Source organism: Bos taurus, chromosome X (assembly GCF_002263795.3).
Source record: "Bos taurus isolate L1 Dominette 01449 registration number 42190680 breed Hereford chromosome X, ARS-UCD2.0, whole genome shotgun sequence".
Classification (NCBI taxonomy): Eukaryota; Metazoa; Chordata; class Mammalia; order Artiodactyla; family Bovidae; genus Bos; species Bos taurus.
The window spans coordinates 17,952,552-17,978,731 of NC_037357.1; the positions used below are offsets into that span (position 1 = coordinate 17,952,552).

A 26,180-nucleotide genomic window follows, 5' to 3' on the forward strand; every position below is an offset into this window, starting at 1 on the left:
GCTCCAGGAGTTCATGATGGACAGGGAAGCCTGGCATGCTGCAGTCCATGGGGTTGCAAAGAGTCAGACATGGCTGAGCGACTGAACTGAACTGAACTGAGCTGGTAAACAAATAGTGACCTTGGAAAAGCACATTCAAGAGCAAACTTGTTTCCAAAAAGCTAAAAAACAACTGAAGGGGGAGTACATGGAGAAGATGAGTATGAGCCATGAAAAAATGGGCGGCGGGAAGGAAGAAAGGAGGGCTGAGGGAAGATGTTACAGAGATTGCTAGTTCCCTAACCAATATTCATTGTCCCCTCTAAAAGACTGGCTTCCACTGGGCACATGATCATCTAAATTGTAATAAAGTCTATATTTCCTGACTCTCTTGAAACTCTACGTGGCCAGTGGGATATAAGCAGAAATGTGTGGTAGAATTTTGCATATTTCCCTGAAAAGGTCATTGATGTGTGCCCCTTGCCTCTTCCTACCCCTTCCTCCTTCTTACTGCTTGGAATATTGATACAATGGTTGGCACCTCCTCTTGGTCCCTGAGGAAGAGAGCCACACTCTGGGAATGGCAGAGCAGAAAGCTGGAAGAAACTCGAGTCCCGGATAACTATATAATCACCACATCAACCTTGGATTGCCCTCCTCACACCCTTCACATGAGAAAGAAACTTCAATTTTGTTTAAGCCATTGTTAGGTTGGGTTTTTCTGTTACTCACAGCAGGGTCTAATCCTAAGAAATACAAAGGGTGGTTTTCTTTAGGATGGGGGAGAGAAGATAATGCTTATAGCTAGAGAAAGGAGTCAGTAGAAAGGGAGATAGCAGACCCAGTTGACAGATAAGGTTAATGAGGGCATGGAAGGGATGGGGACCTGGGATACAGAAGGAGGGATGGGCTCTGGTTAGGAACAGACACTTCTCATTCTTTGAGCCCTAAGGAAGGGGACAAGAACTAACATTGGCTGAGCACATTCTAGATACTAAGTGCTTTATAAATATATCTAACTTAATAATTGTAATACTTAAAGGTCAGTATTATAAAGAGTACAAGTTTTAAGTTTGTGCTCAGTTTGCACAAGTGACTTTAGAGAACTCCCTGGTGGTCCAGTGGTTAAGATGCCGCACTTCCACTGCAGGGGGCACAGGTTCTATTCCTTAGTTCCCTGGGAACTAAGATCCAGCAAGTTGCACAGCATAGCCAAAAAAAAAGTGACTTGATTATTATTTCAATGAGTTCAGTCTCTATCTCAAGTTATAATCAGATTTCAGTTCTGTCTATATTGTTTGTGATAACAATAGCAAAACATTGAAAACAAACAAAATCTCCAGCATAAGGGATTCATAAAACAAATTATGGTTCATTTCCACAATGGAACAGCCTACAACTACTAAAAAGAATTAGGTAGCTCTCTTTGGATTGACGTGGAATGAACTCTAAAACATATTGCAAAGTGAAAAAACATGTTGAAGAACACTGGGTATAGCATGCTATAAATGTATGTGGAAAAGGAGAAGCCAAATCAAAGAATATACATGCTTATTTGTATGTATGCATCTATCTCTAAAAAGAATACACAAGAAACTAGTAACAAGTGGATATGCCTTGAGAAAGAATGGGATGGTGAGAAGGAGACTTATATATTCTTTGGGGATTCCCTGGTAGCTCAGCCTGCAATGCAGGAGACCCCAGTTCAATTCTTGGGTTGGGAAGATCCGCCAGAGAAGGGACAGGCAATGCCTATTGAATTGAAGATGATCTACAATTTACATATTTTGCCTAAAAATATCACTTAAATAAATAAAACTTCATCAGTTGAGGATTTTTCCTTCATCCTCCTTCCTGGGCTGGCATCTCAGTTCTAGCAGGCTTGAACAGCCCAGAGGCTGCATTGAAAAACTGAAAGTGTTAGTCACTCAGTCATGTCTGACTCTTTGTGACCCAATGGACTGTAGCCCATCGGGCTCCTTTGTCCATAGAATTTTCCAGGCAAGAGTACAGCATTTGGGTTGCTATTCCCTTCTTCTCCAGAAGATCTTCCCCATCCAAGGATCGAACCCAGATCCCTTGCATTGCAAGCAGATTCTTTACCATCTGAGCCACCAAGGAAGCCCAGCGGCTACTGTAAGAAGCAGCTATTCACCCTGGAAACACTTAGATCAGAGGTGGATTCAGGTTGATGGGACCCTATTTACACAATTTGGAGAGGCTTTTTTTCTTTTTTGGCCACGCTGTGTGGCATGCAGGATCTTAGTTACCTGACCAGGGATCAAACCCATGCCACCTGCATTGGAAGCATGGAGTGAGTCTTAACCACTGGACAGCCAGGGAAATCCCTGGAGAGTTTTTTTAAAAGAATTGTGAATAAATATTAAGTACAGGCCTTGGAATTTGTCTGTGCAAATGAGGGGCCCTGAAGCTGAAACTTCAATGGCTTCAAGGTAAATCAGCATTATTCCATTGGATCTGGGCTAATGTCCCTCCTCCACATTGCTCCACTGAGATAAGCCCAGGCTCATATTTTTCCCAGCCTAACGATCATGCCCTGAATGCATATAGTCGTGACTGGCAGCCTTCTTCCAATCTGCCAGCTTCCTCTTTTTCTCAGATAACTTCAGTGCCCTTCTTAGAGGTTACAGGAAAATTCAGCTGTTTTTGTTGCAGAAAGGGGCACCCCTTCCAGGGCCTGAGAGTGGGCTCTTGTCTAAAATTCAGAAATGAATTGTCTGAGGAGACACGTGTGTTGACAAAGCAAGAGACTTTATTGAGAAGGGGCACCTGGATGGGGAGCAGCAGGGTAAGGGAACCCAGGAGAACTGCTCTGCCACGTGCCTCACAGTCTCAGGTTTTATTGTAATGGGGTTAGTTTCCCAGTTGTCTCTGGTCAGTCATCATGCTTGTGCCCATATTTGGTCTGACTCAGGGTCCTTCCTGGTGGTGCGTACATCTCGCAGCCAAGATGGATTCCAGTGAAAAGGATTCTGGGAGGTTGGCAGGACAATATTATGGGCTGGCATCTCCTGCCTCCTTTTGACCCCTCCCGAATACTTCCAGTCAGTTTTAGAAGACATATTATGGGCCGGAGTCTCTTCCCTCTTTTTGGCCCCTCCCAAATTCTCCCAATTAATTTTTGGTGTTAACAAAAATTAACAGCACCATGGTGTTAACAGCACCATGCTCCTTATTGGGACCTCCTATTTTGAGACAACTCATACAAGTGGTTATCATCATGCCTTGTCAAGGTGGATAGTTTTGGTTAACAGTTCCCTAACATTCTCACAAGCTAGTGCTGTAAGAAAATTGGAGAATCAGAATATGGACAGTAAAATAGCAGCATTGTGAACTCCTCGGAGATCATGAAGTCATCAATCCCCACTTGGGCATGTCATGTTCTCTGGCAGTGTCCAGCCAGCCAGGTGCAGGAGCAGAGAAAGGAGAGCTGTTGTATTAGGCCACAGTTGGGATTTTGTATAATGAGTATTGTATCAGGACAAGGACGAGGGAGGTAGTAGTATGGCATGACAGATGTTGAATAGATGGACCACGGATACTAGATTCAATGGTAAAGATCAGGATTTGGGAAAAAAGATAGTGCAAAGGGAGGGTGGGGGTAGAGGTTGGAAGTAGGCAGAATTGAAGCCAATTTACTGTGAGGCTGTGGTGCTAAGAGGTTCAGCAGTGATTTCCATGACATCACTATATCCTCGTCCTCTTTCTGTCCTCATGGTCACTCATTTACAGTCTCTTTTACTGAACCTTCTTTCTTCAACTGCCCTTTAAAATAGTCGTATCTCCAGGACTCTGTCGCCATACTGGACCTCTCTACTTGGCTATCCCACAAGCCCTTCAGATCCAACACAACAGATTTGTCCAGCTCATTCTCCTACCCACCTCATATTTAGTCTTCTTCCAATGTATTGAGCCTTATTTTACAAACTTAATTTACATAAGAACACTCAAATTTTAGAGATGATATAACTGAGGCTCTGTTTACACAACTTGCCCAGTTTCTAAGTCTGCTACAATTGTCAGGGCTGGGATTTGAGCCTAAGTCTGGCTGACTGAAAATCCCATCCTCCATTCATGAGTGCCCTTTGATAATTTTGGAATTTTCTATGCCATACTTACAAGGCTCTGTCCTGCTCAGTGGAACCACTATTCACCATGTTACCTAAACCAGAAACCTGAGAGTTATGCTCATCTCTTCTTCCTCAAGACCTCTCCCCATGTAATATAATCTCCTCCATTACCAAGTCCTGCTGATTTTACCTCATAATACCTTTGAATCCATCCACCTCCCTCTATCTCCACCACCACCTCTCTAGTCCAAACCACCTGGACAGCATTCTTGTTTGGACTCCTCCACCCATTGTCCACATACAGCCAGAGATGTGCTAACAAAGCACAAGTCAGAGCAGATAACTTCCCTTAGTGCCTAAAAGATTAAGGCCACTTTTTATGTGACGTAAAAGATTCTCTATTATCCTCAACAACCTCATCTCTGGCTCTGTTCTTTCTTAAACAGGGCACTCAGGGATTCAGTGATTCAGCATCTGAAGTGTATACCACTAATGAGGTCTCTTTAAGAAAAAGAATACAAAATTAGGTAGGAGACTCTGGGGCGGGGTGGGGGGCAGGCCCTGCAAGTGAGGAACCCTGAAGCTTAAAATTCATTAGCATCACATAAAATCAACTTCTAAGAAGACTCACCAGTTTGGTAAAAGCACCATGCTGCTTCATATGCTTGCTACCTTGACAAACGTGTCTCCCTACTTGAAATGTCCCTTCCCTGCTTTTACCTAGCAACTTATGCTTTGCCAGTGGTGTGCTGGAACCAGATCACAGGCTCAAGAGAGCTGATTGTTAAACAGTAATTTTGTGAACTGGTTTTTAAACACAGCCATTACTCAAAGTTTAATTAAATAAATTTCCAATTAAGTAAACTATATTAAAAGTAAAGGTAATAAATACTCAAAACTCATCACTTCCTAATTATTTTTCCACACTTTATTGTTATCTGTGTTTGTGATGCTATCTCCATCCATTGCATCTATGTGGTGGAAATAGTCTATAAATATGTGCTACAGTACATCTCTTCCCAGCTCTGCACTCATGGACTTCACACTGATAGCTTAAAGTGGGTGGAAGTATTTACAGCACAGAAATCAGCAAATGCCACAAGTCAAGACTTGGTTTTCCCTAGAGAGCCAATTGTAAAGTATTTACCAGCACACCAGTGTTATAACCCAACTCAAGGAGCACCTCTGTGCAGCCTGCTCTGATTCTCTCCTCCTTAGATGCACGTGTGCACACGCATGTACACACACAAACACACACACATACCAGTTGATCACCACACCCCTCCTATACCCCATGATAGCATTTTAACATACTCTATTTCAAGAGTTGGTTTAATTAAAGGCAGGTACTATGTTTTTCCAGTAGTCATGTATGGATGTGAGAGTTGGACCATAAAGAAGGCTGAGCGCCAAAGAATTGATGCTTCTGAACTGTGATGTTGGAAAAGACTCTTGAGAGTCCCTTGGACTGCAAGGAGATTCGACCAGTCCATCCTAAAGGAAATCAGTCCTGAATATTCATTGGAATAACTGATGCTGAAGCTGAAACTCCAATACTTTGGCCACCTGATGTGAAGAACTAACTCATAAGAAAAGACCCTGATGCTGGGAAAGATTGAAGGCAGGAGGAAAAGGGGATGACAGAGGATGAGATGGTTAGATGGCATCACTGACTCAAAAGACATGAGTTTGAGCAAACTCTGGGAGATGGTAAAGGACAGGGAAGCCTGGCGTGCTGCAGTTCATGGGGTTGCAAAGAGTCAGACATGACTGAGCAGCTGAACAAGAACAACTATGTTTTATCCATCTTTGTATCACAAATGCCTCACACATTGTAAGGACTCAATAAACGTTGGTTGAGTTTCTGGATTCAGTTTCTTCTTATGCCAAATGAGAATACCTGCTCTCCCTACCACATGCAGACCTTACAAGGACAATTGAAATACTAGACATGAAGGCACGTTGAAGGAAATAGTGAAAAGTGTCCTACAAGTGCAGGGTATTATTTTCACATGTTCATATAGTTTAATGAGTTTCCATCATAAAACACCTGTTGAAACATATAATTCTAGCTTTTCCTTGTTCTCTTGAAAGATTTTCTGACATTTAACCCCTGGGCTCCCTGGGCCTCTTTGAATCTTTCTGGTGTGAGAGTCAGGAGAAATTGCTTTGTTTTTAACAAAGCTGACTATAAAGTATGTTCCTATAAAGTTGATTTTGGAAACCTACGAAGAAAATGATAAAAATCAGAGATATATTGCCATTGAGGGAAAAATCCCAGTTGACATTTAAGGACCCAAAATGATAAAAGGTATCAAAATAGATTAAACCACTTTACCCAAAACTCTCTTTTTTGGTATCCTATTTCATTTTTATTTGTCTTATTTAACAGGTTCAAATATATAGTTTACTATGTGTCAGACACTATTCTAAGTGCTTTACAGATATTAACTCATTTAATTTTCATCAATCACTCCTTTTCATTTTTTAGTATTCATAGTAACAACTAACATTTATTGGGTGCTTGCTATGGAGCAAGAATTTGCTAAATTTTTATGTCTTATTATTCATGAAAACCTCACATTAGCCCTCATTATCTCCACTTAATGGAAAAATGAACTGAAACTAAGGGTGTTAAAAACTGTCCCATATTCTCCTTGTATAGATAAGGATACTGGGTCACAGAGAGGTTAAGTAAATTCCCCAAGGTCACACACTTTCTTCCACTCTGGGCCATTTCTGGACCATAACCTCATGATTCTGACTTTACTCTTGCAGCCCCTAAACCCACTCTTCCTTTCTTCTCCTATGTGGATATTTACCAGATAATGATCACATCATCTCCTACTATGTTGGGCAGTAATAGCAAACTATATCAGTATGCACTGTGACATGAGTCTGGCTTTCAGCCAAGAGAGCTGAATTTGCTCTGCCACTAACCAGCTGTCACATTTGGGGAGCCCCAAAACCCAGTAGGACAGAGAAGGCTTCAGCATGGCACCAATAATGCAGCCAAGAATTGCCTGCTGTAGTGGGAAGCCCCTTGAGGAAGGATGCGGCTACTCCCAGCACAGTGTTACAGAAGGTTGCAAGCCTGGCTCCAGGGCTCTTCCCTTTCTCACCCTTGGAGGACTGCCTTGACCACCAGACCTGTGCAAGAAACAGGGTCATTGGAAACTGTATCCACTCCCTCACTTATGTCCTTGATCCCACACCCTTTGTACTGAGTATTTGATGGTTCTGCTGCTACTGCTGCTAAGTCGCCTCAGTCGTGTCCGACTCTGTGCTACCCCATAGACGGCAGCCCACCAGGCTCCCCCATCCCTGGGATTCTCCAGGCAAGAACACTGGAGTGGGTTGCCATTTCCTTCTCCAATGCATGAAAGAGAAACATGAAAGTGAAGTCGCTCAGTCGTGTCCGACTCTTAGCGACCCCATGGACTGCAGCCTACCAGGCTCCTCTGTCCATAGGATTTGCCAGGCAAGCGTACTGGAGTGGGGTGACATTGCCTTCTCCGTTTGATGGTTCTAGAGCAAACCAAACATGCAACTTCGGGCCAGTGTGAGTTGATACTGTGATTAATATAATCCTAGGTATTTGGACCACAATCAGCTTTCATGGTCTGACCTATATCAGATCTCCTGGACAAGTTATTCAACAGCTCTGAGTCTCAACTTTTCCATTTCTAAACATATGAGTCAGTGCTATGTTGTAGAAAGAAAAAAAGAGTTCTGTGTAAGACAAGATTTTTCATTCATTCATTCACTAAAGCAATGTTTATGGAGTGTCCACTCTGTGTCAGTCACCAAGTCAGGCACTGGAGACAGAGAGATGAACAAGACTGATATTGGGTAGTCCCAGCCCTTACAAAGTTTACCTTCTAGTTGGGAAAATAGGCAAGGAATGAGCAAATAAGCAAATACTATAAATTTGGATAAGCGTCACACGGTGAACACTGTGATAGAAATAGTGTGTGGAGATGGGGGTAGAGGCAAGTTTACTTTTCACAGAATATCAAGTAAAGTTTCTCTCAAGTGGCATTTAATGCAAATCAAAACTACAACGAGGTACCAGCTCACACCAGTCAGAATAGCCATTATTAGAAAGTCCACAAACAAACTCTGGAGAGAGTGTGGAGAAAAGGGAAGCCTCCTACACTGTTGGTAGGAATGTGAACTGGTGCAGCCACTATGGAAAACAGTTTGGAGATTCCTTAAAAAACTAAAAATAAAGAATTCCCTGGGGGTCCATGGTAAGAACTTTGAGCTTTCACTGCCAAGGGAGTGGATTCAATCCCTAGTTGAGGGACTAAGATCTCACAAGCCATGAGGCATGGCCAAAAAGAAAAAAGAAACTAAAAATAGAGTTGCCACATGATCCAGCAATCCCACTCCTGGGCATAAATCCAGACAAAACTATAATTTGAAAAGATATGTGCACCCCTGTGTTCGTGGCAACACTATTTACAATAGCCCAGACAAGAAACAACCTAAGTGTCCATCAACAGCTGAATGGTTAAAGATATGGTATAGATAGACAGGAGACTACTACTCAACCACAAAAAGGAGTGGAAAAATGCCATTTGCAACAACACGGATGGACCTAGCGATTATCATACAAAGTGAAGTAAGTTGATAGAGAAAGACAAATACCATATGATATCACTTATACGCGGAATCTAAAATGAACTTATCTATGAAATAGAAACAGATTCACAAACATAGAGAACAGACTTGTAGCTGCCAAGAGGGGTTGGAGGAGGGATGGACTGGGAGTTTAGGATCGGTAGATGCAAACTAGTACATGTAGAATAGATAAGCAACAAGGCCCTACTATATAGCACAGGGAATTATATTCAATAACCTGTAACAAACCATAATGTAAAAGATCATGAAAAATAATACATATATATGTATAACTGAATCACTTTGCTATACACCAGAAACTAACACACCATTGTAGGTTAACTATGCTTCAATAAAATAAAATATCAAAAATTAAATAAATAAAAATTGAAAAGCAAAAAAAAAAGGCAGTATTTAATTTTTTATTATTTTAATAGATTTGTGACCTTGGCCAAAATTACAGTAAGCTAAAAAAATACAACAGGTAACTGCTCTGAATCTCAATGGGTGTAACTCCTACTTCCCAGGATTCTTGTGATGATCCAGTGAGATAATATGTATAAAACAACCAGCACATAGTAAGCACCCTATGAATGATCATTCCTTTTCCCTTCTAGCTTGAGCAATTGATATTTTCCATCCTGAAAATTGCTTAAGATCACACAATCTGCTTTGGCAGGTATTTACCTATCTAGTTCAACAGTCAGGATTTCAGTGGACAAACCAAGACATCCGGAAATTAGCAAAAATAATATGCACTTACACTTTAGGATTGAATCTAGACGCTTTCAATTTAGGGTTTCCCCATCATGAAGTCTGGATAATCCTTCCTCTAAAATAACCAGCTGTCTGAGACTTCCTTGGTGGTCCGGTGGTTGAGACTCCATGCTTCTAATGCAGGGGACTGTGGCTTCCATCCTTGGCCAGAGAACTAGGATCTTGTATGCTGTGCAGCCAAAAATAAATAAATAAATAATCAGCTGTCCAAGCAATGAATTAATGTCCTGTAATTTTCCAAACTGTCTCCAGCCAGACTTCCCTATCACTGACTTAACCTTCAACAAAAAGTTATGGGAGATATCCACTACTGGATCCTTGTACTACCCAAGGATCTGGCTCCTTGATTTCTCTGTAGGGTGAAACAAACCTTTAATAGGGAAAGGAGGCTGTGGTTCTCACCTTACAGGTGAAGGACTAGCAGAGTTTAATTTTGATGCCCAAGGGCACATAGCAAATTTACTAGCAAGCTCAGACCAGAATTCAATAGTGGCTTTGCCATTATTTTCTTGCTTAGACTAGTCCTTGCCTAGGGTGATGATTAAAAAATCAATTCAGCAGAGCTAAAACCCCTACTGACTGGTCATCCCATCACAAGACATACACACACTAATTGACAGAGTGATGTTGGTTTTGTCAAGAATGATGTGATGATTTGCGGCTGACACTCACTATCTTACAGAATCTGTACTTAGAGCTAAGATGGAGATTATTATACAATAGGCCAGTCCCCTGAAGGTCACTTGGTAGAACCTCACTTGACCACACTTTAAGAACACAGTGCTAAACACACACACACACACACACACACCCCACCACCACCAAAGTAGTCAAACTTTTTTAAAGAAGTGCTCATTGTTAATAATGTACCCACAAGTAAAAGTTTAAACCATGTTTCAGTTACAGCCTGAAATGTGGGGAAGATCACACTGTTGGGCCAGGAAGAAAGGAGGTGAAAGTTGCTCAACCTGACAAAGCAAAAACAATGTTCTTGGTTTCTGATTTAAGATATTTTTCATATTCAAGAAAGAATTGCTGTTTATTCAAATACTGCTTCCAATTATCAATATTAAAGAAGATAAATCTCTAACTTAAATTTTGTCTGAATCAACCATGGTATAACACAAATCAGGACCTAAAACCCTGGGGAAATTATGAAGTTTTCGTCTTTAGAAAAATTACTGATGATATGCTTTTACCCTTAAACAAGTATGCTGCTGTGCTGTGCTAAGTCGCTTCAGTTGTGTCCAACTTTTTGCAGCCTCATGGACTGTAGCATGCCAGTCTCCTCTGTCCATGGGATTCTCTAGGCAAGAATACCAGACTGGATTGCCATGCTCTCTTCCAGGGGATCTTCCAGACCCAGGGATCAAACCCGTGTCTCTTACATCTCTTGCACTGGCAGACGGGTTCTTTACCACTAGCGCCACCTGGGAAGCCCAAAACAGGTATACTTATTTCCAATTGTTTTCAATACAGTCAGTCTCCAACCTAAAATTTAAGAGCCCTGTCAAAATTAAAATAGCGTACTTATGCATTAAGTTAAACTATGGCTGTTTTCAAATTATTCAATGCAGAAACCATGGAGTATGCTTGAAATAAATTAGAAGCAATGGCTGTAACAGTGTTTCCCAAGTTGATGCTTTTGAGCAGCTCCTAGAAATAGCGCTAGTAATATCCCCGGTTTGGTAGCCAAAGCAATTTAAGCAAATTAGAGATGCTTAAGCTTTTGTCAAATGACCGTACTAAAATCAAATTTGATACACTTTAAAAACCAATATTATAGATAGTCATTATAATTGCTTCCAACAAGTCAATTGAAAAACCATCCCAGACCTCCAACATAGTGTCTAAATAGGATTGTCCTTTAAGCACAATTCTACATAAATTACTCAAAGCAACAAAAGAACAGAAGTCACTGTAAAACAGATGCCATTTGATACTTTTTCTTCTAAAGCATTCAAAGTGTTCTGGCTTATAGTCAAAGTAATCTATGGCTGGAAAAATTCTTGGAGAAAAAGAGGAATTACTGGAATATGAAAGAACCTGCACTTCACCATGAAACAATGTTATGGTTCCTGAAGTGAACTTGCTTTTCCTTTGTCTTGTTAAAAAAAAATATGGTGAATATAAGTCATGAGGATATTTTCTCATATGTTCCTATAGAAGACAGGCTACATAAAGCTGTTTGGGTATTATCCAACACAAGACCAGATGTTCTTAAGTGAAAATGGTGTGAAATTGGGATACACAGCAAATGTTGATCTCTATGACACCACTTTGCTCTGCTTTTTCTTCGGCTCTCAGCTTGGCTGCATGCTCTTTTTTCATCAGCTCTTTAAATGACTGTCCTCAGCACTCTCTGCTCTCCTCATTGCTAAGGCTTTAATGGATGGGCAGAGCCAGATCTGTGTCCTCTGCTCTAGTCCCGCTCTCCCCATCTCTCCCTGGATGTCCCAAAAACCTCCTAAACTCACTTGTACAAAAGTGATCTTGTTGTCTTTCTCCATCACGTCCATCAGCCCCGCGTCATTTCCCACAACCTTTTACCTATTGCCACTACCTGCCGTTCCTCTGTATTTCAGCTGTGCTTGCCAGGATTTCGGGAGCCACTCCAAAAAAAATTCAAGAAGTAGGGATAAAGTGTGTGGACTTTGGAGTTAGGATACTCCAGATGCAGTCACATTCTAATTAGAGAAACTATCAGCAAGATTCTCCCACTTCAGTTCAGTTCAGTTCAGTCACTTAGTCGTGCCCGACTCTGTGACCCCATGGACTGCAGCATGCCAGGCTTCCCTGTTCATCACCAACTCCCAGAACTTACTCAAACTCATGTTCATTGATTCGGTGATGGCATCCAACCATCTCATCCTCTGTCATCCCCTTCTCCTCCCACCTTAAATCTTTCCCAGCATCAGGGTCTTTTCAAACGAGTCAGTTCTTCACATCAGGTGGCCAAAGTATTGGAGTTTCAGCTTCAGCATCAGTCTTTCCAATGAATACTCAGGATTGATCTCTCCTTTAGGATGGACTGGTTGGATCTCCTTGCTGTCCAAGGGACTCTCAAGAGTCTTCTCCAACACTACAGTTCAAAAGCATCAATTCTTCGGTGCTCAGCTTTCCTTATAGTCCAACTCTCACATCCAAACTCTCACATCATTTTCTTATAGTCCAACTCTCATATCCATATGGAGTCCATAGCTTTGACTAGATGGACCTTTGTTGGCAAAGTAATGTCTCTGCTTTTTAACATGCTGTCTATATTGGTCATAACTTTTCTTCCAAGGAGCAAGCGTCTTATAATTTCATGGCTACAGTCACCATCTGCAGTGATTTTGGAGTCCAGAAAAATGAAGTTGCTCACTGTTTCCATTGTTTCCCCATCTATTTCCCATGAAGTGATGGGGCCAGATGCCATGATGTTAGTTTTCTGAATGTTGAGTTTTAAGCCAACTTTTTCACTCTCCACTTTCACTTTCATCAAGAGGCTTTTGAGTTCCTCTTCACTTTCTGCCATAAGGGTGGTGTCATCTGCATATCTGAGGTTATTGATATTTCTCCCGGCAATCTTGATTCCAGCTTGTGTTTCTTCCAGTCCAGCATTTCTCATGATATACTCTGCATATAAGTTAAATAAGCAGGGTGAGAAAATACAGCCTTGACGTACTCCTTTTCCTATTTGGAACCAGTCTGTTGTTCCATGTCCAGTTCTAACTGTTGCTTCCTGACCTGCATACAGATTTCTCATGAGGCAGGTCAGGTGGTCTGGTATTCCCATCTCTTTAAGAATTTTCCAGTTTGTTGTGATCCACACATTCAAAGGCTTTGGCATAGTCAATAAAGCAGAAGTAGATTTTTTTCTCCCACTTACTAATTCCATATAGAGTCTGGCCACTATAATCAGGCAGGATTCACAGCCTATATCACCTACTTGCAAGCTGTGTCACTTTGGGCAAGTTATCTAACCTTTATGGGCCTGATTTTCTTCATCTGTAAGACAGAGATAATACAGATGTATTGCATGCAATACAAGGACCGGTACATAGTAACCACTCAGTAAATATTAGCCATTATTTTAGTTGTCTACATTCTTCCCTCATCCAATCATGTTCTCCTTCCAATATTTTATTGTAAAAACTCCTGAACATGAAGAAAAGCTCAAAGAATTGTACATTGAACATGCACATCCTTATCACCTAAGTTCTACTATTGTTAACAGCTGGCTATACGTGAACCGTGAACTTCCTGATGTTCAAGCTGGTTTTAGAAAAGGCAGAGGAATCAGAGATCAAATTGCCAACATCCACTGGATGATGGAAAAAGCAAGAGAGTTCCAGAAAAACATCTATTTCTGCTTTATTGACTATGCCAAAGCCTTTGTGTGGATCACAATAAACTGTGGAAAATTCTGAAAGAGATGGGAATACCAGACCATCTGACCTGCCTCTTGAGAAATCTGTATGCAGGTCAGGAAGCAGCAGTTAGAACTGGACATGGAACAACAGACTGGTTCCAAACAGGAAGAGGAGTACATCAAGGGTGTATATTGTCACCCTGCTTATTTAACTTATATGCAGAGTACATCATGAGAAACGCTGGACTGGAAGAAACACAAGCTGGAATCAAGATTGCCGGGAGAAATATCAATAACCTCAGATATGCAGATGACACCACCCTTATGGCAGAAAGTGAAGAGGAACTAAAAAGCCTCTTGATGAAAGTGAAAGTGGAAAGTGAAAAAGTTGGCTTAAAGTTCAACATTCAGAAAATGAGGATCATGGCATCTGGTCCCATCACTTCACGGGAAATAGATGGGGAAACAGGGGAAACAGTGTCAGACTTTATTTTGGGGGGCTCCAAAATCACTGCAGATAGTGTCTGCAGCCATGAAATTAAAATATGCTTACTCCTTGGAAGGAAAGTTATGTCCAACCTACATAGCATATTCAAAAGCAGAGACATTACTTTGCCAACAAAGGTCCATCTAGTCAAGGCTATGGTTTTTCCTGTGGTCATGTATGGATGTGAGAATTGGACTGTGAAGAAGGCTGAGCGTTGAAGAATTGATGCTTTTGAACTGTGGTGTTGGAAAGACTCTTGAGAGTCCCTTGGACTGCAAGGAGATCCAACCAGTCCATTCTGAAGGAGATCAGCCCTGGGATTTCTTTGGAAGGAATGATGCTAAAGCTGAAACTCCAGTACTTTGGCCACCTCATGCGAAGAGTTGACTCATTGGAAAAGACTCTGATGCTGGGAGGGATTGGGGGCCGGAGGAGAAGGGGACGACAGAGGATGAGATGGCTGGATGGCATCACTGACTCGATGGACGTGAGTCTGAGTGAACTCCGGGAGTTGGTGATGGACAGGGAGGCCTGGCGTGCTGCGATTCATGGGGTCGCAAAGAGTCGGACACGACTGAGCGACTGAACTGAACTGAACTGATATTGACTTTATTGCATGTCTATCCATCTATCCATCCATCCATCCATCAGTCCACCTTAACTTTTTAAGCTCTTCAAAGTAAGTTGCAGCTTGTTAACTCTATCCCTAAATGCTTTAGCATGCTTGTCATTAACTAGAGTTTAATACTTAATTCCTTTTTTAGATAAAATGAACATGTAGTGAAATGAATGAATCTTAAGTATATGTACTTTGATGAGTTTTGACAAATGCACACACCTGTGGAACCCAAACCCCTGTCAAAATATAGAACATTTGCATCACCCTAGAAGGTTGTTTCATGCCGCTTCATACCTGGGATGCCCCTACCCTTTCAAAAGGCAGTCACTGCTCTGATTTTTTTTCCTTGTCAGAGATTAGTTTAATCTAGTCTAGAATGTCATATGAATGGAGTAATACAGGATGTACTCTTATCCTCAATCTTTTTAATGGTGGTAAAGTTGATGTCAAAAAAACCTCCCTGTTGTTCTGATTTGCACTAATTACTACTGAGGATGAACTCCTAAAAAGTTATCACTTAGGAATTCTTTTACATTCATTTTTCTATTGCCTTAGACTCTGCAGACAGTAGGGTAGGGACTTGGTTCTTGGTTTATCAGATGTGAAAACTTGGACAAATTACTTGACCTTCCTGAGCTTCAGTTTCTTCATCTCTAATATGGACATAATAATTGATTTATCTTATAGAACCTTATAGGATTGTAAAAATTATGAGATACTATACCTAAGACACAGAAATTGTTCAATGAGTGTCAGCTATTATTATCAAGTGTTTCATTTGGATTAAGAATAATTACTGTGCTCTTCCTTCCATACCCACATAGCTCATACCCTCATGACCTCCTCCTCTCTACTCAATTGTCACCTCATCAGTGACAACTCCCTTGATTGTCATATTTTAACACAGCAACCAACCCCAACACTGTTTCCCCCACCTTGCTGTACTGGGTTGAATTGTGTTCCTTCAAAAGATATGTTCAAGTCCTAACACCTATACCTGTAAATGTGACTTTTTTCGGAAATGGAATCTTTGCAGATGTAGTCAAGTTGAAACCAGGTCACACTGCATTAGGGTAGACCCTAAGTCCAATTACTGGTATTCTTGTAAGAAACAGAGAGACACATAGAAACACACAGGAACAGTATCATGCAACAACAGAGGCAGAGATTGGAGTAATGTGTCTACAAACCAAGGACTGAGGGCAACCACCAGAAGCCAGGAAGAGACAAGGAAGCATCACCCCCTGGAGCCCTCAGAGGGCCTGACAACACTTTGATTTTGGACTTCTAGCCTTTAGAACTATTAAAGAATAAATTTCTGTGGTTTTAAGCCACCGAGTTTGTTACAGCAGCCCTAGCAGATGAACAAATTCACTTATTTTTCTGCATATCACTTGCCATCTGATATAATAATTATTTTGTTTATTATCCATTTCCCTGACTAAAGGATCCATTAGAGCAGGGACTTTTTCAATACTTATTAATTTTGTCTGTGTCAGGTCTTAGTTATGGCTCATGGGATCTTTCTCAATGTGGCACGCAGGCTTAGATGCCCTGAGACATGTGGGATCTTAGTTCTCCAACCAGGGATTGAACCCACATCCTTTGCACTGCAAGGCAGATTCTTAACCACTGGCCCACCAGGGAAGAGGTACTTTGTTTTGTTCATAGTGATTCCCTAGCACTAAGAGGGTATCTGACATAATAGATCCTCAATAAACGTTCATGGAAGGAAGGAGGGAGGAGGGAGGGAAGTAGGGAAGGAGAAAGTTGGTTTACTATTCATATATAATACACTATTATATACTATTCATATGTAATACAATATATAAAACATTATGAGTTTATCTTCTGCTTTTTAATTTTCAGATGATTTTTGATGTGAAGTTTTTGTGTTCAAATTCATCTTTTTTTAGTGGTTCCTTGTCATCAATATTATTCTTAAAACAGCTTTTCTCAATCTCATGACTGAGCTTTTCTCACCTTATTTTCTTAGTACTTTACAGTTTAATTGTTTTGTTATGAAAATTTTAAATATAAAGAAAAGTAGGGAGAATTAGATAATGTGCAGTTTCATTTTTTATATTCAGCTCTTTATCCATCTGGGGTTTATTCTGATGAGTGGGATCAGAGTTTTAGCTGTTATTTCATTTCAGGTTTTCTCAAAATAATTAACGAACTTTTACTGACTAACCTATCTTTTCTTTCCCAATTTGAAATGGCACCCTAATGACCATCTAAATACTTATATATATATTTCAATCAGTAGAACAGCAGAGAAATCTCAGCAACAGGCATCTATTTTTAATCTTAGCATCACTTTTATTTTTTCCTAGCATCACTTTTAAAATGCTACTTTCTAAGTTTTAATATCTGTTAAGTTCTCCTTCATGACTCCTTTTCCTCCTCACCATTTTTTTTTAAATTTTTTATTTATTTTAATTGGAGGATAATTACAATATTGTGGTGGTTTTTGCCATACATCGACATGAGTCAGCCATGGGTGCACATGTGTCCCCCGATCCTGAACCCCCCTCCCACCTCCCTCCCCATCCCATCCCTCTAGGTTGTCCCAGAGCACCAGCTTTGAGTGCCCTGCTTCATGCATCAAACTTGCACTGGTTATCTATTTTACATATGGTAATATACATGTTTCAATGCTATTCTCTCAAATCGTCCCACCCTAGCCTTCTCCCACAGAGTCCAAAAGTCTGTTCTTTACATCTGTGTCTGTTTTGCTGTCTTGCATACAGGGTTGTCATTACCGGCTTTCTAAATTCCATATATATGCTTTAATGTACTGTATTGGTGTTTCTCTTTCTGACTTACTTCACTCTGTATAATAGACACCAATTTCATCCACCACATTAGAACTGACTCAAATGTGTTCTTTCTTACAGCTGAGTAATATCCCGTTGTGTATATGTACGACAACTTGCTTATCCATTTGTCTGCTGATGGACATGCTTCCATGTCCTGGCTACTGTAAACAGTGCTGCAGTGAACATCGGGGTACATGTGTCTTCCCTGTGTATTCTTACAGATGAACTTCAGAATCATCATGAAGTTTGGAAACTGGTTGGAACTGTTAGATTTATCCATGTATTTATAGAAGAAAGCTGCCACTACCTCTGTGCTGGGGCTGCTGTCCTGACTCACATCTTCACCTCCCGCTTAGCCTACTAGCCACCTTTGGGCCCAGTACTCTCCAAGCCAGCCTCTATGCTGCTGTCAGAGAGGTCTTACTAAATGGGCAAATGAGGGTCACTTCTCTGCTTAAAACTTTTAAGTGACTTCCCTTTCCATTCAGGACAAGGTTCTGTGATCTAGCCCCAACTTACTTCTCTCCTCACATGGGCCAGCCATTCTGAAGAAGAACCTCCATCTGCTCTCATCTTTTTACATAAACCACTCTGCCTAAAAAGACCCTTCACTGACCTTCTTGCCTACCTCCCCTCAGGCCCCCTTTCCTGAGGCCCCCTGGGAAGGACTACCTGATCCAGCCTGGGTTTCACGTCCTCTTCTCTGCCTCTGGACATCTATCTTGGCACTCAACATATTGGTCCCTAATTGCTTATTTATCAAAACCTTGAGCAAGTCACTTCCTCCTGGGCTTCAGTCTCCCCACTTAATAAAGCTGGACTATGATCTATATGCTAGCAAATTTGGAAAACTCAGCAGTGGCCACAGGACAGGAAAAGGTCAGTTTTCATTCCACTCCCAAAGAAAGGTAGTGCCAAAGAATGTTCAAACTACCGCACAATTGCACTCATTTCACATACTAGCAAAGTAATGCTCAAAATTCTCCAAGCTAGGCTTCAAGAGTACCTGAACCAAGAACTTTCAGATGTTCAAGCTGGACTTAGAAAAGGCAGAGGAACCAGAGATCAAATTGCCAACATCCACTGGATCATCAAAAAAGCAAGAGAATTCCAGAAAAATATGTACTTCTGCTTTATTAACTATGTTAAAGCCTTTGACTGTGTGGATCACAACAAACTGTGGAAAATTCTTAAAAGAGATGGGAATACCAGATCATCTCACCTGCCTCCTGAGAAACCTGTATGAAGGTCAAGAAGCAACAGTTAGAACCGGACATGGAACAACAGACTGGTTCCAAATTGGGAAAGGAGTACGTCTAGGCTGCATATTGTCTGTCACTCAGATTATTTAACTTATATTCAGAGTACATCCTGAGAAACACCAGGCTGGATGAAGCACAACCTGGAATCAAGATTGCCGGGAGAAATATCAATAACCTCAGATAAGCAGATGACATCACCCTTATGGCACAAAGTGAAGAGGAACTAAAGAGCCTCTTGATGAAGGTGAAAGAGGAGAGTGAAAATGCTGGCTTAAAGCTCAACATTCAAAAAACAAAGACCAATGGCATCTGATCCCATCACATCATGGCAAATAGATGGGGAAACAATGAAAACAAGACACTTTATTTTTCTGGGCTCCAAAATCACTGCAGATGGTGACTGCAGCCATGAAATTAAAAGACACCTGCTCCTTGGAAGAAAAGCTATGACAAACCTAGACAGTCTATTAAAAAGCAGAGACTTGACTTTGCCAACAAAGGTCCATCTAGTCAAAGCTATGGTTTTTCCAGTGGTCATGTATGGATGTGAGTGTTGGACCATAAAGAAGGCTGAGTGCCAAAGAATTGATGCTTTTGAACTACGATGTTGGAGAAGACTCCTGAGAGTCCCTTGGACTGCAAGATTAAACCAGTCAGTCCTAAAGGAAATCAACCCTGAATATTCATTGGAAGGACTGATGCTGAAGCTGAAGCCCCAAAACTTTGGCCATCTGATGCAAAGAGCTGATTCATTAGAAAAGATCCTGATGCAAGGAAAGATTGAAGGCAGTAGGAGAAGGGGACGACAGAGGACAAGATTGTTGGATGGCATCACCGACTCAATGGACATGAGTTTGAGCAAGCTCCAGGTGATGGTGAAGGACAGGGAAGCCCTGCGTGCTATATAGTCCATAAGGTTGCAGAGTCAGACATGACTGAGCGACTGAACAACAGTGATGTATAAGGTAGGATTCTTTCAGCTTAAATTTTATACAGTCCCTTGTTTCAAAGCTAATGTAACAGAATTGCCAAATAGACAACTTCTCAGTCAACATGTTTGTGCTAATTAAACTGATGCCACATTGACTCTTCTGTCTGGGGAAAATAAATGCCCACACTGATGACCTTAGGAAAAAAAAACTGAATCAAAGGCAAATCATATACTTGTAGTGCTTCTCCTGAACCTATTGTAAATCTTGAGAAATAAGTAAGCTGTATGTGGTATGTTACTCATTTCCCCATGTGGTGGTTTAGTTGCTAAATCATGTCCGACTCTTTTGACTCCATGGAGTGTAGCCTGCCAGGCTTCTCTGTCCATGGGATTCTCCAGGCAAGAATACTGAAGTGGGTTGCCACTTCCTTCTCCAAATTTTCTCCATAACTACCAATTTAAGTGACCCATTTCCCCTCAAATTCTAAACAAATGACTTAAATGCAAAGCACTTTTAGAATTATTGGAGATGTCTAACAGATTATTTTTATTTTTTAAAGTTTTCATTTTATATTGGAGTATAGTCCATTAACAAGCTCCAGGAGTTGGTGATAGACAGGGAAGCCTGGCGTGGTGCGGTCCATGGGGTCGCAAAGAGTCGGACACGACTGAGTGACTGAACTGAATTTTAACAGAGATTATTTTTATTTTTTAAACTTTTTATTCTACATTGGGGTATAGTCCATTAACAATGTTGTGGTAGTTTCAGATGGACAGCAACTGATAGTGATAGTTCAGGTGGACTTGGCCATACATACACATGTGTCCATTCTTCCTGAAACTCCCCTCCTGTCCAAGCTGCCATATAACATTGAGTAGAGTTCCATGTGCTATACAGTAGGTCCTTTTTGGTTATCCATTTTAAAGATAACAGTGTGTACATATCCATCCCAAACTATCTCTTCCCCTCATCCTTCCCCTCCAGCAACCAGTTTGTTCTAAGTCCGTTTCTGTTTTGTAATAAGTTTATTTGCATCACATCACTTCCTTTTAGATTCTGCATACACGGGATGCCATTTGACATTTCTCCTCCAAAGGTAGATCAGAATATCTGAAGCTAGCATCACCCAGATCCGCCCTGATTTTAGATGAAGGAACTGAGACTCAAAAGAGGCCAAGTGGTTTACCCCTCAGAAACACAGCCCCTCCACACATGCCCATTAAAAGTGGAAACTGCAATAACTGTCTGCATACTAGCCACCTTTGCTAAAGCACCAGTGAACCACTAGAGACAATAAACTTGCATTATTAAAGCGGAGGTTTGCTGGTGTTAAGGATTATAACAAATAAGCTTTAATCCCCTCTTTTACTGAGCTACTTTATTAGGGGGGAGGGAGACCTTTGCTTTGCTGCCACATCAAACTTAACTATGATTAGGCACCAACAAAGTAGTAAGCATTAGACAGCACAGGAAATATCTGTAGAGTTCTTTATGCTTGTATAATTGCCTCAAGCATTAGTCACTTTTAAAAAATCACACACTTACTTAATAATGGAAGACAGAATTTACTACCAAGTCTCTTTTCATTAAGATTTCACTTCATCACCAAGAATTAAAATCCATCCCCCAAACCACTACCACCAAAGAAAACATACTGAACCCACATATCCTTGAGGTAGACCAACGTTATCATTATTTCCCCTTATGAGGAAACAGAAGCCTTAGGCAAGTAGCTCAATGCTAAGTGCAATTCAGTAAGAGCTCCTCTTCTTGATTAAACTGGACTGTTATAAGGGAAAATTAAAATGGTTTTAAAATTCAAAAATTCCATGGCAACAGGAAACAAACTAAAAATGACACACACATACACCACCTTTCGGTTGTCCGTTATCTCTTTTTGATGAGAAATAAAGACTAAAAGATGACATTTCAAATAGACACCTTCCTTTGTTGACTAGAAACTGACTTCGTGTCCTAGAAACTGAGGTCTTTCATTGTTTTTGAGCAGTAGTTCTCAAAGTGTGGTCTCCAGCCATCACAGCAGTACCTGGATTAGAAATGCAAACCCTCAGGCCTCACTCCAGACCTACTAAATCAGTTTTTGGAGGTAAGGCTGGGGATCTGTATTTTAACAAGTGCTAACATTCAAGAACCACTACAGGATCCAAGCTGCCTTATCTGGAGTGGCGACTGGCTGAATAAACTTAACACTTTCATTGTGTTATTAGTCAATATTCACTTTTTCTACCATGTGATCTGTCTCAAACAGCTCTCATGGGTAATTTCTGCACAAGGTTAGTCACCCCATAGAACCCTGGGCCCCAAATTCTAATAAGCCCACGTCCAGGTTTCCAACATCTACTAGTCTCCAAAGCAAGGCAGTATTTCTCCATCTCAGTGGCCCTTCCACCAAATGATTTCCTCTGACAATCCCAAAGTGAGTGGATCAACAAGCTCCCCCTACCCTGTTAAATCTCAAGTGTGCCCAGTTCCTCAAGGGTAGGCGTCCCATTGATCCATAACTTTGCATCTCCCTCATATGGGTAAGCACAGGTACTTAAAATGAGCACATTTTGTCCAAATATGTGTCTGCATCATAAAAATCTTCCAAATTAGGTGTCTTGCTGCTTTGTGCAGATGCACACTTGAAAAGCAGATATGCACAAGTTTCCCTTTAGGACCCCATCTCATCCAACCATGAGATATTTTTTTCTTGAATCTACCAGCATTCTCAATTGTTTGAAAAAGAGTCAATTTTTTCCAGATCTATAAATATCTTTTATTTTGCAAATTTACATTTAAATGTCCATTTACATTCAGTAACAATCTGCTCCTTCACCCAACTGCGAAAATACACCTTCTTGATTTCAAATATTTTATTTTAAAAACTGTTACCATTTTTAAAACTCCAGATGTGTTTCAGAACATTTTTTAACTGCAGTTAACTAGAGAAAGGACATCTTACTTAAGTACCAACAGACTGTTGTCAACAAGGGTCCTGCGGTTCGCAGATGGATACCGTGCAATTTTTCTCCTATTATACTAATCAAAATTGCATCGTGATCCACCCGACAACAGCAAAACAGGTCATTTTACAATGATCAAGTATCAGAACTTACAACCTTTAAACATTAAAAGAAGATGATAAATTCCTCATTTCTTCCACAGGCCGGGACAAGTGCAATACTTTATATATAACACAAGCAGTGCAACAAATCCCCACCCATGAATGAATGGGTGCGAAGACTGGAGATTCGTGTGAAGACTGGAGATTCGTGAGAAGGTAGGGCCGCAGAAGAAACACAGTATCACAATCAGTTTTGCATGGATTTGCACAGCCATATATCCACACGCTGAAATGCAAACCAGCAAAACTAACTGTAAGTAGCAGTGTCTTTGAATGTTCTCAGCATCAGCAAGAGCCGTCATCCAAGAGTACTGGAAGTGCCCACACTACAGTAGAGCGCTGCCAAAACTACCTGCACTGTGAGCACTTTGGTACTACTGGGACCTGATCTTATGCTTTGATACCAAAAAACGTGTGCTGCACACCACCCTCACCCCTCTGCTCCCAACAAACAAGGACAAAACCAAAGACAAACCTTTGAAAGGCGTCCTATGCAAATTATCAGTCAAGGTATATTTTCCAATGCTGTGTGTCAGGCAGCCTGTGCCAGAAGGAGCATTTAGGGCAGTAGATTCTGAGCTGCTTCACTAACTGCACTAGATGCACCTTAACACAAGAGACACGTTCTGGGAAACAGCTCCAAAGCACCGACAGCTTCCTTCTGCACAAACTACAGGTCTCAGTAGCCATTGATTAAATCACCATGGTAATGTAAGAAGTGCTTGCATTGCAGTAGATCTCAAAAAGCTACCTGCACTGTAAGCACTTTTACATGGCCAAGGCCTATTCCTGAAGCAAAAAAGCAAAAGTGTCTTTCGTGAGCTCTTCTTTTCCATCCTCACTGACCTATTCAGACTCACCTGGTTCAAAAAAAAAAAAAGTTAGATACTGAACAAGTCAACTACTAGTTAATATTCCTGAAACAAGCTTTTCTTTGGCTTAGAGAGTCCCAGCTAGGTTTTGGAGTTTCAGCCAAGTCCTGAGAAATATTAATACTCTGAATTATTTACACAGAGTTGAACACAAATAACACTGGCAATTTCAAAAGTCCAATTCTTATGTATAAGCGGATTTCGGACCTCCCCTCTCCATCTTTCCACCAAGAAAACTTGGTATCTGCATCCCAGAAAATGTGCAGGTCCATTACCTCCCTCCACCCCGGTTTTAGAAGAGGTTTATTTAGAGAAAGAAGCATATGAAAATCAGAGTGACTATCCACTTCTTGAGGTAGGGCACCATACAAAAAATGACTGTGAGATTAAATGAACATTCCCTGCCCCCACTCCATTAATAGACTATGAGAGAAATTTTAAAGCTGGTTTAAGAAACGCAGCCTTCCACGCTCTTCACATAATGCACAGATGGCCTAGAGATGTCACATTTTGATCTATTTCAAAGGGCTCTTGTTCTGTTTAAACATTTATGGACCCATTTTCTCCATTAAACCCAAAGAAGGCAGATTAGCTTCTCTTCCCTTCATGTCATTATCGTCCATAAGCAAACCTTCTCCATTCCCAAGTGCTTATCTTACCTAAGAACATGCAGCAAGGAAATGAGCCCCTATTTGAAAAGGGTTCACAGGGTTACTCTACCTCTTCCATGATGGGTTAAGTTTTGTCAAAAAAAGAAAAAGAAAAATTCAGAGACTCAGAATCCGTACTATGTTTAACTAGTGAGGGAATTTTAAATGTTGGGCTTCCTTCACGGTATTCCAAACCACTAATCTAATTTTTATAAGAAAACTCCTTAAACTGATGCATAAAAACTACACTTAAATCTAAAAATCTAAATTCTATGGAGAAAGAAGACTAAAATTAGTAGAGAAGAGGACCATTTTTCCTCTTAAATTAGATTTCTCCGCCTGTACTTTTCCCCCTTAAAAAAATACTCCTAAATGGACTCAAAAATGTATTGTATTTGATTCAACTTGGCAACACTGAGCCACACACGGGTCGGAGAGCGCCTGCCGAAATTACTATTTTTCTTTAATGAGCTGTTCATCTGATATACCTCGCCCGCGATGGACAGCCACTCTCCCACTTCCTTAAAATGTAAAAACACTCCCCTCCCCACGAGGAAAGCCTCCACCTCCGTCTTTGTGCATCCCTCGGGTTCTTCCCGCGCCTCTCACACACTTACCTAGCGCTCCTGTTGAAGTCCGGGAGCCGCCCGCGCGCCCAGAGTGTGCTCCAGCTGCTCACACCACGCGCTCCCGTCCTCGTGCTGCAGCCGCCGCCGCCGAGATTAAAGAGAAAGAAACAAAGCATCATGGGAAACGGAGTTCTCCATTCAAAGCCCCAAAAACGCGCCAAGCCCACGCCTCCCTCCCCCTCCATTCCCGGGTTGGTGGGAGACAAGCCAAGGGGGAGGGGAGTCCTTTTTTCCCCTTCACGTGCACCCCCTCATTCCGCACCCCCAAAGTTCTCCTGGAACCTAAAGGTCAGTGATGGAAAAGAAAAGGCGAGTCGTTTCCCGCGCGCTCCCCGCTACCCCTCAACTGCACTAGGGTACTTTGCTTTTCTCAAGTCCCACCCGCTCCGTCCCCTCCCACCCAGCCAGTCAATTCTCCCCATCAGAGCTGCCCCAACGAAGGTTCGCCCCTTCGGCTCCGGCCGCCGGCCCGGGCCACTCCGGCACGGGACCCGGCCCGCGCCCGCCCCTTGCAGGTGGCGCGCGCAGCGATCCCGCACCGGCCACCCCTCTTCCCGTCCCCCGCAGGCGCCCCACCACACACCCTGGGCGGCGCGCGCCACCCGAGCGCTCCGCGGACCCGGCGCGAGCGCAGCCTCCTGCGGAAAGCCCGAGGAGGAAGAGAAGCGAGAAGCAGCGTTCAGGAAATTAATCGGGGCCACGAGTGCCCGCCTCACCCAAAGCGCCCCCGGCCAGCACGACGCGGGGCCACCAGCCGTCCTGCCACCACTCGAGGAGCGCTCCGTCCCCTCGGCCCTCCGTCCGACGCTCTATCCCTGGGAAAAGCCCGCCCCTCTGCCTTTAATAGCCCAGGGAAAAAGCCCGCCCCCGCCCACCCGGCCCGCACAGGAATTAGGAAACGGAACCCCCACCCCGCCAAAGCGAAAACCCCACCGAGTCCCAGTTACCCACGG

At 41.9% G+C, this 26,180-nt stretch overlaps 6 non-coding genes across 6 annotated transcripts; all 6 read right to left on the reverse strand.

Annotated features, from left to right (window-relative positions):
- Positions 1–22,952: 22,952 nt before the first annotated feature.
- Positions 22,953–23,026, reverse strand: MIR363 (microRNA mir-363). The gene has a single exon (NR_030943.1). It is a non-coding gene; the product is annotated as a microRNA mir-363 (primary transcript).
- An 81-nt stretch (positions 23,027–23,107) lies between these two features.
- MIR92A-2 (microRNA mir-92a-2) lies at positions 23,108–23,175 on the reverse strand. Its single transcript, NR_031359.1, has one exon. It is a non-coding gene; the product is annotated as a microRNA mir-92a-2 (primary transcript).
- An 83-nt stretch (positions 23,176–23,258) lies between these two features.
- MIR19B-2 (microRNA mir-19b-2) lies at positions 23,259–23,341 on the reverse strand. Its single transcript, NR_036338.1, has one exon. It is a non-coding gene; the product is annotated as a microRNA mir-19b-2 (primary transcript).
- A 42-nt stretch (positions 23,342–23,383) lies between these two features.
- Positions 23,384–23,452, reverse strand: MIR20B (microRNA mir-20b). The gene has a single exon (NR_031350.1). It is a non-coding gene; the product is annotated as a microRNA mir-20b (primary transcript).
- A 166-nt stretch (positions 23,453–23,618) lies between these two features.
- MIR18B (microRNA mir-18b) lies at positions 23,619–23,693 on the reverse strand. Its single transcript, NR_031266.1, has one exon. It is a non-coding gene; the product is annotated as a microRNA mir-18b (primary transcript).
- Positions 23,694–23,777: 84 nt separating this feature from the next.
- On the reverse strand, positions 23,778–23,858 carry MIR106A (microRNA mir-106a). Its single transcript, NR_031009.1, has one exon. It is a non-coding gene; the product is annotated as a microRNA mir-106a (primary transcript).
- Between the last annotated feature and the right edge of the window lie 2,322 nt (positions 23,859–26,180).